Source organism: Peromyscus maniculatus, chromosome 9, assembly GCF_049852395.1.
Source record: "Peromyscus maniculatus bairdii isolate BWxNUB_F1_BW_parent chromosome 9, HU_Pman_BW_mat_3.1, whole genome shotgun sequence".
NCBI lineage: Eukaryota > Metazoa > Chordata > Mammalia > Rodentia > Cricetidae > Peromyscus > Peromyscus maniculatus.
In genome coordinates this window covers 117,872,099-117,877,611 of record NC_134860.1, presented here as the reverse complement: position 1 = coordinate 117,877,611, position 5,513 = coordinate 117,872,099, and the positions used below count along the sequence as shown (strand labels likewise).

Genomic DNA, 5,513 nt, shown 5'->3' with positions numbered 1-5,513 from the left:
AGAGAAACCAAAAAGCAAAATGAAGCCGTCTGGTTCCACCTTCAGACAACACCTAGCTTGCCCAGAAAACAGGTGGAGTTTCGTCTGTGAATATGGGCAATTCCATACTGCCATCCCTACAATGAAGGGGCCTGGGCACTTCCAAATGGGGACCTATGTCATATTGGCAAATTTGCCCCCCAAATAGCTTTATATTTGATTAGTTTGAAAATAGAAACCCCAGGCCATATAATTAATTGCCTAAGTTTGGACAGTTTTGAGGGCAAACCATGGTGCTATTAAGAGTAAGTCTATGACAACAGGCCTTGGAACAGACTTGGGGAAGCTGCCCCCTATTCATAGGTTTTAGTCATGGTTTCTAAGTAATGCGAAGCCTGCAGACTCAGGACATGGTTTTATGCCCCTTAACTGAGGTGCTCAACCTGTCTTCAGGCATGGCCCTGGACTTAAGATTGGGGTGAACAGCCTCAACTCCAGTTCCTACTTTTTATTCTAAGTCTGACTGTCTCCTGTCTCTATACCCAGAGATTCTTCTTCTTTTGGCTTCCATTCATGACTTTAATTTTTATTTGTGTGTGTGTGTGTGTGTGTGTGTGTGTGTGTGTGTGTGTGTGTGTACATATGTGCACATGCCACAGTGATAGGAACAACGCAGGAGAGTCAGTTCTCTCTTTCCACCGTGTGGTTTCTGAGAATCCACAGGCTTTGCAGCAAGCCACCTCGGAGCCATCTTGCCAGCCCTGACTCTGATATAATTGTATCTGATATAGATAACATTTTTGTGTGTGTTTGGAATGGGACCAATGGCTTTCCTTCACTGGTTTGGACTCCAGAATTGAGTAAAATAAAGTTTTAGCTTCTGACACCCAGGTCCCACAGTGCAATGTCTGATGCCTGTCGTGAACAGTGCCGTCACAAAGGAAACCACAGCCAGGATTCACGTCTGGGTGCCAGGAGGTTTGTCCGTGAGGACAGAGCAACAGCCTTGTTCTGAGATGTTTGTATCCTGGGTCAGTCTAGGGCTTCAAATCTAAACTCGGGGAGGAGCTGGGGCTACTGTTTACCATAGCTGTTAGCTTTCTGTTACCATGCACACACCCAAGGCAGCCAGCTGAAAAGGAGGAAAACCGGCTGGAGTTCACAGCCACTGGGAGCTGGCTCCGTTTCTTTCATGCCAAGGGGGCAGAAGACGGTGGAGGGAGGACTGTTGGTGGGGCAGTGCTGCTCTCTGCATGGTGGCCAGGAAGCAGAGAGAAAGGGGGGATGGCTATACACCTAGGACCTAACTTCCTTCCCCAAAGCTCCACCTCCTGAATGCTGTGGGATGGTCTCTATGCTCTGAATGTGTTGCTCTGATTGGTTAATAAATAGGGTGCTGATTGGCCAGTAGCCAGGAAGGAAGTATAGGCGGGACAAAGGGAGAGGAGAAGTCTGGGAGGTGAAAGGCAGAGTGAGGAGACGCTGCCAGCCGCCACGATGAGGAGCGGGATGTAAAGTACCGGTAAGCCATGAGCCACGTGGGAAGGTATAGATGAATAGAAATGGGTTAATTTAAGATAGAAGAACTAGATAACAAGAAGCCTGCCACAGCCATACGGTTTATAAGTAATATAAGTCTCTGTGTGTTTACTTGGCTGCAGGACTGGCCAGTGAGAGAGATTTGTCCTGACCATGGGCCAGGCAGGGCCAGGAAAACTTCAGCTACACCTGAAGGTTCTGTCCCTTTCCTGTAGGCCACAGACTGGAGAACAAGCCTCTAGTACATGGCCTCTGGAGTCCTTTAAGAGTCAGATCACAGCTGGGTGGTGGTGCACATGCCTTTAATTCCAGCACTAGGGAGGTGGGGCAGAGGAAGGTGGAGTTTGATGCCAGTCTGATCTACAGAGAGAGAAAGAGGAGAGAGAGAGAGAGAGAGAGAGAGAGAGAGAGAGAGAGAGAGAGAGAGAAGAGAAGAGAAGAGAAGAGAAGAGAAGAGAAGAGAAGAGAAGAGAAGAGAAGAGAAGGGAAGAGAGAGAAGAGAGAGAAGAGAGTGAGAAAGAGAGACAGAGAGACAGAAGAGAGAGATTGAGAAGAGAGAGGAGAGTCAAAACACGACACTGGAGATATTCACAGAGGTGTGCTGTTACTTTTGGTAGAAGTGTGCATATCCTATTGAATCAACTCTGCCTTTCTGGAGAATGGAACATGTCAGGGTGCAGATGGTGTACTTTACCCTGTGATATCAGAGTTCCCACCAGCAAATCACTGTTACCAAACCCCAAGGCTCACAGTCTCATTAGCACCCTGACCATGTCTTCTGAAAAGCACCTGCCCATAGTTGCTCACCAGGTTCCTGGTTTTTTATTTGCTTACAAGTTCGGTTGGCTGGTTCCCTGAGGCTCAATGACAGTTCCCAGCACTCTGCACAGGCTGCACTCTGACAGGGGCTGATGAGGTCTCGGGGAGCAGGGATGCACGCAGACTCTCAATATTACTTTTTCTCTCTCTTTCTTTCTTTCTCTCTCTTTCTCTCTCTCTCTCTCTCTCTCTCTCTCTCTCTCTCTCTCTCTCTCTCTTCTTTCTTTCTTTTCTTTTTGGCATTTAAAAATAGCAGATTACATTGTGGATAAACCCACTCTGGAAGGTTACTGCAGTTTTTATGCACCGGTCTGCCAGCTGTATAGAATGCCTAAAGGAAAAGTAGCTGCCAATGGTTTCAGATGTCAGGACTTGTACCCAAGGATCAAGGTCTCCTTGTCTGCAGCCTTTAGCAGAACCAAGAAAACGAACAGAAAGGCAAACCCAGGTAAGACATCGCATGCCCATGCCCTTCTCACGCCCACGCCCTCCTCACATGTCCCCTCCCCATCTCATGTGACCACCCCATTCTCACCATAAGGCAGCACTACCCCGTGAAGGCAAGCTAGGCAACAATGGACTGCCCATTGGCAGAAAACCAAATATGCAGAATGTGATACTGTATGTCTACATAAAGAGAGTATCATGCACCCAGTAAGAAGAAGGGAATTCTCATATATGCTGTGGTGTGAATGTTGATGGAATTCTTTCCCCCAGGAGAAATAAGCAACATCTGTATCTTCCCTGCAAGGTACCAATGACAAACCACTGTACTATCTCAATAAAGTTCACTATGGGAACCAATAAAGTTATCAGGCTTAATTACGGAGCATGAGTGAGGGGCTGCTTACAGAACTGTGTGCTGCCAAAGCAGATACACCAGAAAGTCTTTATCCTTCATGATGGCTTCCCCATAGCTGCATAGGTGCTGCCCCTCACCTCCATTACCTTTCGCAGCCTATATTCTAGCACCTCCCAAGGTCCCATGGCCATGTACAGGTAGAACAGAATTGCATACAAATGGCTGAGAAGAGTGGAATTCAGGTGGTGGTCAGATGACCCTCCCTGACACCTTCATCTCTGAGGAAACACCAACAGGCCTGATCATGATGGTCTCTTACAAGCAGCCACAGCAAAGGGAGGAAGATGGCAGTTGTTTGGATTGCAGGACAACCATTTACAGCAATTGACAAACCTTGAACACGTTGTACAAAGTAAAATTAGCCAATCACAGATGCAGAGGTGCTGCCCGAGTCTATGGAAACCCACAGTAGGAGAGAAAGGAAAGGATGGGCATAAGATTCTACCTGGAGCAGTGAGGGATTCTGGGAATGGTGGTGATGGGAACTGAACATGCTCACGCAAGAAAGCGTGCACATTTAGGCACAGAGAATTTATAGTACAGATATTTACCCTGGCCACTGAGGAAGAAAAGACAGGAGGACGGCCACTCTGGGAGAATGACAGAGATGTATTTTCCTTATGTCTTTGATTAAGCACAGCCTAAGACTCTGGTGGCGACCCATGAAACAAACTTTAGACTCCGAAAGCTAGAGACTAAGCAAGTCTAAGACTGACGCAGAGGGCAGTCACCCGAGGTTGCGTTTTCCTTAGATCCTAGGCTGGGGCCCGGAGACCTTGGCAGCCTAGATGCGCAAACCATTCTGGGAAAGAAGGAACGGAGGGAGGGAGGAAGGACAGAAGAGAAGGGAAGGAAAGAGTAATGGAAGGACAACAGGAGAGAAACATACAACAGACACATCAATGGAACAAGCAGGCAGGCAGGCCCAAGGAAAGTGCCAGACACTGCAGGGGCAGGGTTCAGACGTGATGGGGGAGGGGCATCGGCAACCACAGCAGGGTGACTCAGAGGTTTCTATGCCAGAGCCCCACCACATAGGTTGGAGTTTCAAACCTGCTTGCATGGACTCAGAGGTATCCAACAACTCCATCAAAGGGCCAGGTGCAAAACCTTTGCTTGGTTTAGCCTCCTTCCTTCGTCCCTAGCCTCCGCAGACCCTTGTCAAACGGTGACTTGGTTCTGGATGTAATGGTGTCATCGCAGGCCATGTGGCTCATCGCCCCGCCAGGAAACTTCCTGGTGCGCCCAGGCCACTGCAGTCCCTGACAACCGGCACTGCAGCTGTTCCAACACTTCAACCAAACCATGGGTTTCTAGAGTTTTAATCATCATCCCTGATAAAGACGACTCAACCTTTGATCCCGTGAAAACAAATTTAACACAAAGAAGAGCTCAAGTGTTCAGTCTCCTCCGCTTCTTCATGGGCAGCGGGGCAGCGGGAGTGCCAGGGCTGGGTGGGGGCCATGTCACTGTCTCTCTTTGCAGCTTTAGACCAAAAACATCGCACGTTTTTATAGTGATGATTGTTATCTAGTGGTTAAAAAGATCAAATTAACTACGTAGTTAATGACAAAGTCAGAAATCTTGTAAAGTATCCGTAGAACATTCCAGAAAGACCTAGCCTGCTTTCTTATAGACACCTAGGCAGAACTTAACTGACCAAGCACTGTGCTCCCTGTGGAGTGCTCAGTACCAATCCTCAAGTACTCTGTGAGCTTTTGAGGCTGTAGAGTGGCTTATCTTTGCATCTCTGTGGCCTCTGCACCTGGTCATGGGTTCCAGCCCCCTCTCATCCCTCCGGCGGGGCTGATGAGTGACATTCTCCACTGAGCACAGTGAAAAGCAACCACGTCTTCTCCCATTTACAGGTCTTCCAGACGCGCTCCCGGTGGTAATCATGGCTTTGTCTAGTCTAAGCTGTGGAAGTAGATTTTAACTCTGTCTGCCTTGCAAACCAAAAACCAGGCTGAGGGGGGGGGGGTGAGTGGTTATGTTACTTTGAGTGGTTATGTTACTTTTAAATTACTAATTTAAGTAATGTAAGAAGTTTAACTATCAAGACTTACTCCATATTTTACCTTTAGAGATCCACTCAGTAGGAAATGAAAGAATCTGAATCTGCCACTCATACCCTTCATGACAGTTTTACCCCTTCCTTAGTTAAGGTATTGGAAGGGCTTTAAAACTTCTAAACTGAAGATTCACTTTATAGTAGTGTAAGAAAAATATATACATTACTTTTTTAGAGGTCTGGATATTTAGTCTTTTGTTATTTATTTATTTTTAAGACTCTAGGGTCTGGGAAGATGGCTCA

The 5,513-nt window shown here is 47.3% G+C and overlaps 1 long non-coding RNA gene across 1 annotated transcript; it reads left to right on the top strand.

The window, feature by feature from the left end:
- The first annotated feature begins 356 nt into the window (after positions 1-356).
- On the top strand, positions 357-5,173 carry LOC121832422 (uncharacterized). The gene is made up of 3 exons (XR_006076092.2): positions 357-1,501; positions 2,591-2,785; positions 5,068-5,173. It is a non-coding gene; the product is annotated as an uncharacterized LOC121832422 (long non-coding RNA).
- Positions 5,174-5,513: the final 340 nt, after the last annotated feature.